Raw genomic sequence first — 15,215 nt, forward strand, 5'->3', positions numbered from 1 at the left:
ACAATTATGCGTAGAAGTTTAACGATGGGACGAACACGGGGGGAGGATTAATATTAAAACGGTTAAAACACAGACAAACAGATGTAAATCACTCTTAAATTCCATCGATCAGCAATTTAACGGTCAATTTGAATTCGCAATTCGCAATTTTCAGTGTAAGAACGGGCCTTGACCGATCTTATGCACCAGGTTCCCGACGAACACGCACTGCCCTTACACCTACATCTCACCCTTGCTCTGAGTCAGTACGAGCAGCACGCTAGAACACGCTTTGAGTGTTCGTGCCAGGCATGCACACCTTCTTTTCCGGTTACGCATTTTAACTCGGCCGGGGGTGGTACATTACGTAGGGTTTGATGTAAGTATAAGCGCCTAACCATTTATAGTGTGCCTATCAATTTTCTGTAAAGCAAAAAACTGTTTAATTTTTAGTTTGAATTCAAAAACTAATTGTTATTTCCAGTGTATTGTTTTCTCCTGAAATCTTCCCTAATGTTGAATCGTGTTTATCTGTTGCTATTTCTTTTGTCGCGGTGTTTTGTTACAATATTTTGGTCCTAAGCATTTTAGAAATGTTTTTCAAAAGTACAATAGTAATATTTGTGTTAATCCTTTAATCATTCCATAAATTGAGTAAGGGCTCGAACCTCACTTGCTTAAGAAAAAGGTGAAGTTTCAAAACAATGGACAGTGAAGGAAATATACTATGTAAAGAATCAATAGTAAAAGGAAGATAGTAATTTATGAAGTAGATATAGAAATTAACAATAGTTAATAAAAAGAGGTAACAAACAAGCTTAGATTGTATTGAGGGCAATTTACAGGGTGAGAAATTATTCAAATAGATAAATAAAGAAAAGGCATATGGCATATGACATCGCTGCCAAATTAAGGGAAAACAGACAGTTTATTACAGCAGCATCAATTGGTAAAATAGAGTGGAAAAGCGTTGAGAAATAAGAGAATCAAATAAGTAAAATCGAAATCACACGGAGGATAGTAAGCAGAAGCCGTTTTAGAAAATCAGTGAAACAAAATAAACAGAAGATAGCTGTTAGCTGAAATGGAAAGTAGAGAAACCCCGTTCTGCGATGTTCAGGTACATCCACAGCAGTTGACTCAACATACTGCGAATCAAAACAATATCGTCTACAATCACAAATTACTTCCCTTTCCCACATTGACGCGCCCCTTTCTTCTAGCCGTCTCTACTCTGACCCTCGCTGGTCAAAGGTTTACGAGTCGTTTCCACAGGCCACCAGCTAGGTTACACCTTGTCATCATGATGACTAAACCAAGCCAACGTGGAGGTAAGAAAATAGGACACTTGCAAGGAACCAGAGCCATGCTGTTTTGTCCAAACAGCACTACGGATGGAGTTGGGCTCCTTCCGGGATGTTCCTCGCCTAGGTGTGTCAACCGACGAGTATCATCAGTATCATGCACCCTTGGCCTGCAGCAATTTAACGGTCAATTTGAATGATAAGAAACTCATCGTGGCAATTTTGAACTCACCACAATTTACACGCGTCAAAATCACTATTTTTGTTTGAAAGGACCTTTTATTTACCGAATGCGCTGATGTTTTCACAAAGGGCAATCTGTGATTTGTAGAGTAAGGCTTTGACTTAAAAAATTAAATAGAAATATAAGTTTGATCACCTGAAAAGAAATACATTTTTGTGCGTTGATATTCATATTTAGCATGTTTGGGCTCGCGTTTTTGGCGCATTTTACTTAGGCGGGCCATTCTGCCCCCCCCCCCCCCCCCCCTGCCCCTATATAAAAGGAAGACACTAGTGGTTGGTACTAGCAATGGTGACCGACAGCTATAAAGTCAACTTCGTTTTTTTTCATCAAAATATAAGAACAATCATGTCTGTTTTGTATTTCATGGTTCCTTTGGCAATGTTGGCAGAATATTTGAGTTTCACTGATTATTTCAATACACTACTTTTGAAAACCTTTTATCTTTTTTATGACGCACTTTAGCACCATACATTCTTCGGAAGAGTTGTTCATGATATCCAGGGTTACACTGCTACGGTGTTGGTTTCCTAAAATAATAAAACATGAATTTTGTAAATTCAAAAATGTGAAAAAGGCTAATTTCCCGATAGTAATTTCCATACAAATTTTATTCACTTTGCGCCAATCGTGGGCTTAACCAATCGCTTCCAAATTTTGGGAAGTTGTTTGGGCCCCTTAAAGGAACCCAAAAAATATGTTGCTGATTGGATTTTTATCATTTTGAATTTTCCCATATAACTAGATTCCACCCTAATGGGGCAAATTGGGACAACTGTTTTAGGCTTGTTAATGCACCATATTTGGGTATTTTTGACTAGTTTCGGATAGAACAGAGACAGGACAACAAAAATAATGCATTTTTTCCTAATTTCAAGTTTTTTTTGCCCTGAAAAGAGCTGTCCCTATTCAGACTATAGTCCCGATTAACCCCAGTTGACGGTATTTTGAAACTGATGATAGCAAAACTTTTTGCATTAAAGTGTGCAAACCATGGCCTGCAATTTCAATTTTTATATTTTTTTATCTTAAAATTTTAAGCAATTGAAAAATACAATTTAAAACCTTGTTTTCGAATGCCTTCAAACAAATATTTGTGAGTTACTTTTATTTTGAATGCATTGTTTAGATAGAAAAGCCAAATGCTTAACCAAAAGGTTAGAAAGTAAACTTGAATAATTAAGCCCACACCATAGTGTCGCTGCTCGTGTGGCACGTCAACCAGAAGCTAGAAGTATAGATAGCAACAATATTCTAATCGTGCTTTTGTGAATTTCTCAACGTTTTTCTCTATCAATAAACATGCCATTAATTTTTCATTTTATATATTTTTTTTTCTTTATTTTCCATAGATTTTCTCGTCAACCACCCACCACGGGACCACGCTCCGGCCACAAACAATTCACACCCCGCCCCTGCCGGCCATTTCCGGCCGCTGCATGGCATCTACGAGAGCACTTTGCTACGATACGACATTCCGTTTTACATGTATTTTTTTCATCCCTCCTAATCTCTTCTGCAGCTTACGCTTCAAATGAACACAGTTTTGAAATTTTCAGTTGGATGCCGATCCGCGCGCGCGGCCATTTTGACCGACATGGGCGGACGCCGTGATGGGGGGTTCTGTCCGGGCACGTGGGTTTGCTCCCGGATGGTGGTCACTTGCTCTGCTGTGTCGGATGTGTGTTTGTGTGTGTGTTTACTATGTTCTTCTGCAATAATTTTTCTCTTCGATAATGTCTTAATATTTTAGTTTAAGTTTATGTTTTTATTTTCTTTATCATTATTATTCCATACAGTTATGTTAAAAACTCGCAGACTTACATCTTCAAATATATACTGTAATATTTGTTTTTGTTTTACTTTTCTTTTTCAATATATAGATGTACGTGTATGTGTAATGTGTGTATATATAATTTATTTTTTTCTGTGTATATATGTATAGAACTTTTAAATATTTACTTTCTTATGCCTAAATAATCTAATATTTTCTGATTTTTTTCTTCATTCAAAAAAGTGTAAATGTATGTGTATGCTGTGTGTGTGTTTGTGTAAAACTTTTGCTATAATAAGCTTCATTCAAAATTAAAGTTTTGATAAGCGGTCGAGTTGTGCCCCTCGACTCAAGTCGACGGTGTGAATTATTCCCAGTTAACTAATTCTAGAGTGTGTGTGGTTTGAGTGAATAGTTTATTTGTTTTAATGAAAAAGCAAAACAGAGTAGTTTTGTTTTTATTTGCTTGGGTAAAATGTCTGAGCATGGAATAGCGACTGTGTTTTTAACAGAGAGTTTTTTTTTCTTGTTGAGATGATCTGTTAAAATAGAAGTTTAGCTTTCTATAATTCTACTAAAAATATTTTCCTTTTTTTTTTTAATATGACGGCTCACGTTATGGATGTTACGTTCTGGGAGAAATTTTTGTTCGAGTGAGATTTTTTCGGACGATTGCATGACATTTCTTAAACACTATCGCCTTGATGGAATCAAAGAATAAATACAAACCAAAATTGATGTTACTATAAATTTATCCATAGACAAACGGACATAAATCATCAAACATGTTTATCAAAATCCCATCAATCACACCTCACTGGAGCCATCTACATTTGAACACATGCATCGCACGAAATGCGTGACAGTGTGCGTGCAACTGTCAAATTGGTCAAATTGTAATTTTTCAACGAAGTCAAAAAAAAAATACAAATTACTATTTTTTAACGCATTTTGGAACCATTTGAGTTTTATCAAAAACCGATATTAACCCTCTACAACCCAACCCCGCCTCTAGACGGGCTTCGATTTAAAAAATCGCCAAAAATCCATTTTTCAACCAATTTTTGATCTTTAAAAAGCATTGGAAAGAAGAACTCTTAAAATTTAAGAAAATTTATGGGTTGGAAGTTTTACTTGTTTTATGTGACTTTGCCAATGTTTTAAAAAATTTCATTTTTTAAGGGGTCAACTTTGGCTGTGTTTTTAACTAACATTTCTTAAATTTTAAGTAAAAAGAAGTATGCAGTAATTTTTGTAGTGTCCCAGACTATGCCTCTACGCATTGTTTTACAATTTAAATGATAATGGTGCCATTTTATAGCAAAAAATGTGAAAAACAAGCAAAAAATTGAAAAAGTGGCTGTAAAAACATGAAAAAATTAGATAGGCAAAATGTAATGATAGGAGGTTGTAGAATAGACCAAATACTATCAAAAACAAACATAAACTAAACAAGATAAATGCAAATTAAAATACTAAAAATGAAACAAGAAAAACATAAAACAAGAGAAGTAAAGTTTTTCGTAGAACAAAAGTTGCTCAAAATGACCTCCTGAACACGGGAAAAATAAAAATTTCGAAAAAAAAATTTGGGCAGTAGAGGGTTAAAAGGATTTTTAACATGGATATGCCTTAACAAAAAAAAAATCACAAAAAACCGCATTTAAAAAAAAACTTTAAGTTTTATAATGTGCAATATTAGCGTCTATTTTTTTTTGTCTACAAAATACTAAAATTTACATAAAATACATGTTTTTTCAAATGCTCCATTTTTATTATAATCGAGCTGGTTTTTTGGTACAAAATGTAAAAAAAAATATTTCCATATTAACTCTAAAATTTTCAAATTCATGTAACAATTTTCAACCTGGTTTTCTTCGTGCTAAACACTGAAAATGTGTTTATTTGAAAAAATACGGTTGGTGTTTTATTTTTCAAAAAATCTAAAAACAGCAATTATTTTTCAAAAAAATCCACTTGGGGGCAGAATGGACCACCCTTTTCCTGCCTTATAAAAACAATCAAAAGTTATGAAATTTTGATTAAATGTATTATTTCACTCCTGGTAGCTTCACAAATCACGTTTAATGCAACATTAGTTGATTTTTTAATTGTTTTGATGCTTATTTGTAAAAATAGTGTAAGTGACTATTTTTATTAAAGTGGTCTAACTTCATGGAAACTATCTTAGAAAGGTCCCTTAAGTCATTTCTTATCTCCCTGCAACGTTGTATTAGACAAAATGGCTTGTTTTTCCACCCTGGAAAAGCAGTCGAAAAAACTTTTTTTTTTTGAAGTGGCTCAAAAATAGTTTTAAGCTAAAAAAATTCATCAATCAATCAACATTGAAGGGAACATCCCAAAGCATTAGCCTACTACACTGAATTCATAAGTTTTCATGTTTTTCTATGGTTTTTGGCGCATTTTACTTAGGCGGGCCATTCTGCCCCCCTGCCCCTACGGTTTGTTGACTCATTTAATTTTTAAATTTTTATGTACTACAATTTTAATTGGGATCAAGCGATGCCAAATTGCGCATAAATTTTCATAAAATGATTTTTAGGTTTATTTTTAAACTAAAGGAATAACAACCAACGTTGTTTTAAATGTGTAAAACAATAAGCATTTTAAAAAAATACTGTACTCAAAATACCCGGAGAGAATGAAGAAAACAGAACTCAGAGAGTGAGAAACACAATCGCTCTCAATTTCCGGGCAGAAGAAATTTTTTTTTTACTTTCAATTCAATTGTGTTTTTATTAGAATTTAACAGTTCTGCTCCAGGATGTTACATTTGCAATTCAGAGATTTGGAGAACCTTTCAGCTGAGATCAATTCATAAGCCTTTGCAGGGAGGATACATATTTCTACGTTTAGATTTTGCTAACTGGGTGTTCTTTTAGGGAAAATAAATTTTGAGAAAAAACCCTAGATCTATGAAGAAATTTTGTTCCATAGAGAATTTCTCTCCTTTTACTTTTCTGCGTGCTCTCTTTCGGAAGATGCCGCAAAGAAAGTGCACAGAGAGATCAAACAAAGGGAAGCCCGTGTCTCTCTGCGCCAGAATTCCATTTCTGTACTGTTCATATTTCCATAGAATTGCTAAGAAATGCCACGCAACCAACTGAAGATGCTTGTTAGTATGTGTGTGAGTGTGTTTCTGCGTTTGTGACACAAAATGGCGATTTTTCTATTTCTGTTTGCTTACTTTTACTGAGTTTTTATAGAGAACGATGTTTTTTTTTGCTTTTCATTTCTACTTTTTTCTTCTTCTTCTTTACTAAATAGAGGTATATTTCAGTTTTTCTGGTTTTTTTTATGTGTAGATTCAGACAATTTTCCCCAAGTGCACGACTACGATGTTCGAAAAACGAAAGCTAACGGAAACGAGTTTAGTTTTAGTACCGTTTAAAAAAATTAGTGCGTTTTCTTCAACAAACTATTTAAATGAGCATTTTGCGAAACTAACCATAGACCACTGAAAATAATCAGATAGTGTGGAAAGAATGGAATGAATGCAAACACGGTAAAATTCATCCCCGCAGTCCGGAGCGCCGGTCTCAATATTGCAATTGCAATTCATGGTTGAACTTTTCTTCTTTTTGACACATTGATACTTGGTTACGATGCTATGTTTAATATCTTGTAGTTTTTTTTTTCGTTTTAATGCCGCTACTAAATTTTAAGACACGTGATCATGTTTTCTGTTTCGCGATTAACGTTATTTACACAATTTCGCCTGTACTTTACGCTTTACAACCCAAAATTCGCTCCATATGTGTGTGTGTGTTTTACGAAAGAACAATATATTTTTTATTTCTGTGTGTTTTATCTATACTTTTAAAAGACACTTCCTTCAATATTTTTTTCTGTATTTTTTAAGTTCGCCAAAGAATTACAATTAATCAGCTGGTTTTACTCATCATTCCATTCCGCTATCGATTAAATACAGGTTTTTTATAAGTCATTAGTTGTTTTGCCATTTCTTCTTGAATGAGATCTTTTCGTTCAACTACAAACGAGATATTTTTAGTTTTTCTTCCAAGCTAGTTAAAAGCTATTTTTTTTATTCAGTTGAGTAGTTGAATTATGAGAAGAAATTTAATTATCCTGTATTTGTTGGTTGATATTTTTTTCACTACGCTAAACCACGTTCGCCACTGCACCAAAAAGTCTCCTATTGGAATATTTCTCTTGTGTTCTCTTAAGAAAAACTGTCACTACGAAACACCTACATCCAGAATCACGTAAAGTTACACATCTACGAAGAATTAAAAACGTGTGCTGTGTTTGTGTGTGTATATTACCTGCCTCTAATATTACATGCTAGTGTGTGTGTTTCTGTGTTATATTTATGTTTTAGTAGAGTAATGTTGACGGTATTTTTGCGTTTTGTTTAACTTCTCTTTTATTTTCCGCTCGCAAATGGGGTTACCTTTAAACACACCTCGAGAAGCTACCATGTTTTTTTTTCTCCATCTCTATTTACTTGCTCTCTGTCACTTACACGAATATGTTTCCTACTAGGGTAAAAAGTCGACTTAAAATTATGATGATTTTCACTTAGGTTGCAAGCGAAAAACAATACAATCACAGATCAAACGAAAATTAACTCACACACGATCGGTTCGCCGAGCGCGCTCCGTCAAGCCCCGGAACACTTATCGAAACTTTAATGTTGATGCTTTTTGTTGTTTTTTTCGCTATTTAAGGGTTGATATTAAATGTAACTTATTTAGGAGGGGCGGGTAGCGAATAGAACTAATTTGTAAGGTGATGAGACGTAAAACTCTGACGATTTGAACACAATCATTTTATAAGAGATGACAGCTAAAATGATGAACTTGCTCAACAAAAAAAAACAACCTAACGTTGAGCAGATATGAGATGAGGATTAAAAATCAAAATATATACGTTCTTAAAAAGGGATGATTTAATATGAATAGTTAAAATAATTTCTCTACTTAATCGAAGGATTAGGGAAAAAATAATTTTTTTTAACCAAAGCGATGCTTTATAATCCACAAATTACATCGCAATAGCAAATGTTTCCAACACTGACGCACTTAAATTTTAGATTGGTGACAATTTGAAAAGATAGTGTCAAGAAACATGAATTTGGGTGCAAAATCTTCTGCGATTATAAAATTGACAAAACAATAATAATTTTCATAAAACTTTACTAAATATAGAAGCATTCGGTTCAATGAGTAACGATCACACACTCAACGCCGATCAAATCATCTGAAACTTTTACCCGCAACGGATCGTGACCGGTTCTAAAACAGCAAGTGAAGGAGCTATTACACTACGGCAAACCAAAAAACAATCTCGCACTTTTTGACAGTTTGCCAGTTTGCCTTCTTCGTTTGTTTGGCTGGATTTGTTTGTACAAATGTCAGTCTGCACACAAAAACAACTTATTATGGCAGTTAATTTTGTCTGCACTAACACAGCAGGTCATGAGTTTGAATAGAGGAGATCAACTCGTAAAAAGTTTTGAAGGTTAGAAAATCTGACCGGTACCTGATAGCTGTCTAACTGTCATTTACAAAATGAACATTGAATTTTTTCCGGCAGCAACTTTATTACTGTTTTGACGGTGCCAGAAAGTTTGGTTATGCCACTTCTTGCAAAAAAAAAAAAAAAAAAAAACAATTAGCTGTCATACATGGAAAAGGGATTCATCACCAAATCACCAGACTGATTTTTTTCTGGTTTGAGTTTGAAAATATTTGCCAAAAGATTGGCTTAATCCGCAATTTGTTTGCTGGTTTGTTTTTAGAAACTTACAGCCAAAATATACTGGCAGCAAAAAATCATGCTATTTTTTATTTATTTCTTTTTTGCTATTTTAGAGTAATTTTTTGTTACTCTGGCAGCTGCAGAAATGCAAGTTTTCTTTTACATTTTAGCAGTGATTGGCTCGCAGGATCAAACTGGTTTCGAGAGAATTTGCAAATATGAAACTGTTTGAAATCGCAGGAAATTTTTTTTTAAAATTTTACAAGACAAACAGATTGTTGAAACATCTAACTTTTAACATGTTTGTTTTTTTTTCATATTTTCGTCAGCCACAGCTTCCACAAATGTTTATTTACGTAGGTTCACGTTTACAAATTTGTAAAATTGTGAGAGGGATCTGCCAAAAATACCGCTGGATCAGCCTAAATGTCCATCAGCTAATTGTCCATCGGAGTAAGCGGGATACACTCAATGTTTACATTTGTTTGCAAAACAGCTAATGTGGATTTGTAAAATTCTGCTAATTAATATTTTTACTGATGCGAGCAGGACAGACAGTGTTTTAACAAATTTACATCGACTCATTTACATTTGGTACGTTCGTTTGATGGCTAGTGCCACACTGAGTGCCGCACTCAGAGCTGTCAAAGTGTTTCTTTGAAGAAACTCGCGCTAGTTCCGCACGAGTTTCGCCGCCATCTTGGAACTGAAACTCTAGTGCCGCACTCGATATTTTTTCAGTTTCATGCGAGTTCCACGCGCACTGACAAATGACGTTCGATTGAACCAAAACTGACACCGACGAGTGCGGCACTCAGTGCCGCACCGGCTCTTCAAACGAACGTACCAATTGTTTTGCATGATTTGGTGAGTGACTTTGACAGCTACCACGACCCCTTTTTCTGTATAAAAGAAAACGAAGATCACCGACACACTATTCCTGTCAAAATTCCTAACCTCAAATGTTGTCATGAGTTGATTTTTTCCTCTATTTAAACGACATACAACAAAGACAGACAATAGAGCTTTATGACGTTTCGCGCACACACACTAGCGCACCATTTGATTTTGCTGGCCGGACAAATTTTAACCTCACTTTTTTTCGTGTACGTACACGCAATACATGCGCACGTAGATAACTCTATTTCCACAAAGAATCAAATATTTCCAAAGAGGCGGAGCCACGCCAATCGCAAAGGGCGGGCCTTACACTCAAAAAAACATTCACGTTGAAGTTACGTAAAAAGCTATGTGGTTTTTTTCCACTAGAATTTTCACGTAACTTCTACGAGGTGGCCTTAGTAGAAACGAAATTTGCTCGGCCAGATCTTTTCACGTTGTTTCTACGTGTTTAACACGTAAAAGCCAAATGTCTTTTTTTTTTATAAATCTTACGTGCTTATTCTAGTGAAAGTTATAGGATGGTTTTAGTTTAGGATGGGTTTTCTAATTTTTCAAATCAAAATGAAAACAATGATGATGTTCGAAAATATATCATATTTTATTTGTTCACTTCTTATAACATCTTTCACTATTCACTGGTTTTGGGTCGAAGTTAAGTTAAGACAAGTCCCGTTCTTTTTGTTGAATTGCTCCTGGCCCTTCTGATGATCAATCTGGAACAGCGGGTCTTCCAGGTTGGGCCGAGCATAGCCTTGATGATGCTGCTGCTGATTCAGAATGGTCAATTTCCTCATTCCGGGAAGCGAGATTGAATTAACCCTGATCCGAGACCAGTGTACCCAGAAAAAGATCACCGGACGTAATCTTCCCGCCAGGGCACTGCCTCGACGATAAGCTTGACCGTGGTTTTCTCGCGGAACCATCATCCGAAGAAGTATTTTCGCAGAAAGGGGACGATCAGTCCGACGACGGGAAGGTTGCAGTGGCACGAATTACCCGGGCTCCGGCCGTGGCTAGTTGATTCTTGATATCCATGTCCAGATTTCAAACTCTGAAACAACAAATTAATTAAATACAAAGAAAACAACTTAAAATAAATTAAACATACCGTTTGATAATCTTTCAACATAACTTTGTTAAAACGAGTTCCGCAGCATGTCTTAACAGTTCGCCATCATTTTTCATACTAAAATTATCACGTAGAAACTGGTCGAAATGGCGCACTAACAGAAAAACAGATTCGTTAAAGTTATATTTCAAAACACGTAAAAGCTACTTGAAAGAACCTAGTGGAAAAATGCCATAAGGTTTTTCACGTAACTTCAACGCGAAACCATTTTTTTGCCAGAACACTTTCACATTATGTTTACGTGTGTCACGTAAAACGGGCCTAGCGAGGGGAAAATCGGGGTTACATGATTTTTCACGTAGCATCAACGTGTGGATTATTTTGAGTGTATGAAGCCAAAATGCAATTTCGAGTGTTTTTTTTTTTTTTTTTTTTTTTTTGTCAAAAAACACAGCAGGAGAGAAGCCCATTATGGCTGTTGCAGAGTAATATTTAAAAAAAAAAATCTTAATTCGGCGGAACCTTACTTCCGGAAACAATTTTACAGAGAAGTTAAGCGAGCATTTTTTATAGATCAACCAATGTTTAAATGTTTTGAACATTGTCAAAACGTAGATACACATTTTTTTCTCAATTTTAAACAAACTAAATTTAGTCAAAGCGATCCAAAATCGTCTGAAAAAGAGGTCTAAAATACGCAACTAAGAACCTACACTTTACCACCTAAGCGAACCTTCGTCCTTACTTGAGTCTTACTTGAGCCTTCCGCCGGGACCTTGCTGCTGCTGCTGTTGCTGCGGTCCAACCCCGTGGCCTCCTCCAAGTTGCTGCTGAACACAGTTGACGGTCATGTTGGAAAAGTCGACGACGATCGGCGCCGAAATGACGTGATGGTTCACGTTCAAGTTGATGTTTTGCTGCGGATGGTGGTGGTGGTGGTGGGGAATGGCCGCCGGGGTCGGATTGCTGACCGCCAGCGTGAGCATTGCCGGCGGCATGTGGTGGAACGTCGGCGGAGGATGCTGCGGTGCCGGCAATTGCGGGGGTTGTTGCTGTTGCTGCTGCTGCTGCAGAGCCTGAGACAGCTGGTTGTGAAGCTGCTGCTGCTGCTGTTGTTGATGGTGATGCGCCGCCGCCGCTTGGGAATGGTGCTGGGACAGAAGGTTCCGACCCGTCGGAACATGTCCTAGATGTTTGAGAGTTGCTCCGCTGCTGGAGGCATTTTCTGGAACCACTGCGGCAGCCGGGATGGCTCCGGAAGCGGCTGGTTGCAAGTTGACCATGGCAGACTTGACAGAACCGCCTTCCTCCTCGATGACTGCCCCTCGTACGGATTGAGAGATTGACGGTAGAGAGGTGGGACCGCCGGATGTTGAAGGGGCTCCTGCTGCGGAGGCGGCGGCCACGAGGACCGATGCTGATGCAGTCGGGTTGTTGCTGTTGTTGGCCGATGAGGCGCTCGAGACGCTGTTGTTGCCGGTCGCCGACAGAACGTTGTTCAGTTCGGAGCCGATCGATTCTAGTCTTTGTCATTTGGAGTTGAGCGCAGCGTTGATCTGTGTCCACAGTTCCTTTTTGCACGATTTTGATCTACGGTTGACAGAGTTGGGTGAAAAGACAATTTTGTGAGATTAGGTTTGTTTGTTTGTTTGTTTATTATTTCTAGCAGTGTAAGGTTTCCACCTTTTAAAATTACTGCTTTCGATGTTACATTGGTTCTTTACATAAAATTTGATAACCTAAATGAAAAACTACATTAAAAACTAAAATTTCAAAACTAGGATTTCACTAGACGGATTAGTCCTCAGGCACGTGTAATCTTCCTTGTAGTCGTCATGGGTTGTATTTCTCAGCGTCGTCCAGGGTTCGTCCGAGGGGATAGGGGGTTTGCCCCTTTATACGACCTCTTCCAGGGGCACTCGGGAGCCCGGGGGGTATTCCCTATTCCACTATTCCTGTAACGTGTGGTTAGTGGGGCCCCAGGTCTCCCGAGCGCCTCAGTGGATTCTCCAGTTTGCGTCGTGTCTTCCAGGCACCCCGGAGGAGCCGGAGGGTTGTCCCTATTCCACTCTTCCTTTGGCTTGTGGTTAGGGGGGCCCCGGGACCTCCGGGCGCGACAGTGGTTTGACATTTTTGCGGTTTCCTCAGGCAAAGTTAAAGCTGGTTAAAAAATTCAAGGCAGCCTCTCTTAAAGATCACTTCCGATGTCGAACATTTTACTGCCACGGGTAATGAATTCCAGTAAGCCACACCTCTCACGAAAAGGGAATTTGCGTAGGTCTGCGTGCTGTTTCTTGGAATCACAAGGTTCTGCAGACGGCGACCTCGACACGGGATAAGCTTTTGATACAGTACAGGTGGAAACTGGGACGCCATCAGCCTTCTCAGGAAAACGCAGCAACGATACGCGTACAAGTTCTGTATGGGGCATCCAATCAGGTTCTTCTGCAGATGACTCACGTGGGCGTAGCGGTTCAGGTCGTATACATAGCGTACACAACAGTTGAGAGCAACTCGAAGACGATTGAAGCAGCTTGCGCTTGGATTAAGCAGGAACGAGTCTCCGAATAAAAAGTGGGGCAGGATTAATGTCTTGAACAGCTTTAGTTTAGTTGAAACAGGCGCGGTTGGCACACAGCTGTACAGGGAGCGCAAACCAGCGTATATCTTCCCGCACTGTTGCGCCACCAGGCCATCCCATTTCAGGTCGTTTTGGAACACGAAACCCAGATTGATAACTTTATCAGCCCATTCGATTCGCATGCCATCCATCTCGATGTCTTGCAAAGGTTGAGCAGCAATTCTCCGATTTTGGCTTCGGACGAACACTGCTTTGCTTTTGGTGGGGTTTACGAGAAGACCATTTCGTTGGGACCACTCGGAAACTCGCTGGAGATCGGCGTTCACCATTCTGGACAGCTCCCGTACGCATGGGCCAAAACCTTTAGCATACAGTTGAACATCGTCGGCATAACGTCATGATTCGAAATCCGGACACTTAGTAGCATATCATTTTCGTTATAGCTGACAAAAAATCATGTAATAAGTTGGAAATGAAGAAATATCATCATAATCTAGTATTAACAGTCAGTTTTAAGAGAATGCATGCAAAATATGTCTTTTCTAACAATTTTTCATCAGAATTTGAAAATTAAAATGACTTGTTGTGCTTCGAATCCCGGACACTGATAAAAGCTGATTCGAAATCCGGACACTTTTGCTTCGAATTCCGGACACCCGTTTTGGCTAATGAATCGCACAAATTTGGACTAAAATGTTAGTGAATGGCATTCTTTAGGTCTCAAATAAGCTGTTAACATCAAAACAATCGATAGTTTATATAAAAATTTGCTAGAATTTAAGGAAATCAAAACCATAAATTTCTGCTTTGCCTTCCCGGTGCTTCGGACGCCTATGAAATATTTCACGTGAAATGTTTCGCATGTTTGATAATCTTATAATTTTATTTAATTTTATTGTTTTGACATTAACTACAGCGTTCAAACAAACTTTAAATGAAAGTTGATGTTAGAATTCGTCAAATAACACAGTTTTGACATTCATAATGCGAACTTATTTCCAAATAATTGATAAAACAAGATGAGGTGTCCGGGTTTCGAAGCGTCCGGGAATTCGAATCATGACGTTACATCTGGATGGAACAGTGTTTGAGCTCGGTTGGGAGGTCATTTATATGACAGGTATCTCTACGATTTCATCTCAAGTCAAGTCGAAGCTAATAATTTAATAATTTAATAACTTAATAATTTCTTAATGTAATAATAAAATAATTTGATAGTTTAATAATTTAATAATTTAATAATTGAATAATTGAATAATTGAATAATTTAATATTTTAATAATTTAATAGTTTAATAGTTTAATAGTTTAATAGTTTAATAGTTTAATAGTTTAATAGTTTAATAGTTTAATAGTTTAATAGTTTAATAATTTAATAATTTAATAATTTAACTATTCAAGTATTTAAGTATTTGAGTATTTAAGTATTTAAGTATTTAATTATTTAATTATTTAATTATTTAATAATTCAATAATTCAATAATTTCATTTAAAAATTATATAATAAAATAGTTTACCATTTTGATAATTTTATATTTGAATTTAGTTAAAAATTGAAAAAAAAATATTTCAAAATTGCACTGATGACTTGCTAATTTTGAGCCAATATTTGAGGCA

General features: G+C 36.9%; 1 protein-coding gene across 9 annotated transcripts in view; it reads right to left on the minus strand.

The window, feature by feature from the left end:
* The window catches only part of LOC120413521 (disintegrin and metalloproteinase domain-containing protein unc-71), a 982,641-nt gene that overhangs the window by 176,325 nt on the left and 791,101 nt on the right, over positions 1 to 15,215 (minus strand). The window lies entirely within an intron of this gene.

The sequence above is a fragment of the Culex pipiens genome, chromosome 1 (genome assembly GCF_016801865.2).
Source record: "Culex pipiens pallens isolate TS chromosome 1, TS_CPP_V2, whole genome shotgun sequence".
Lineage (NCBI taxonomy): Eukaryota > Metazoa > Arthropoda > Insecta > Diptera > Culicidae > Culex > Culex pipiens.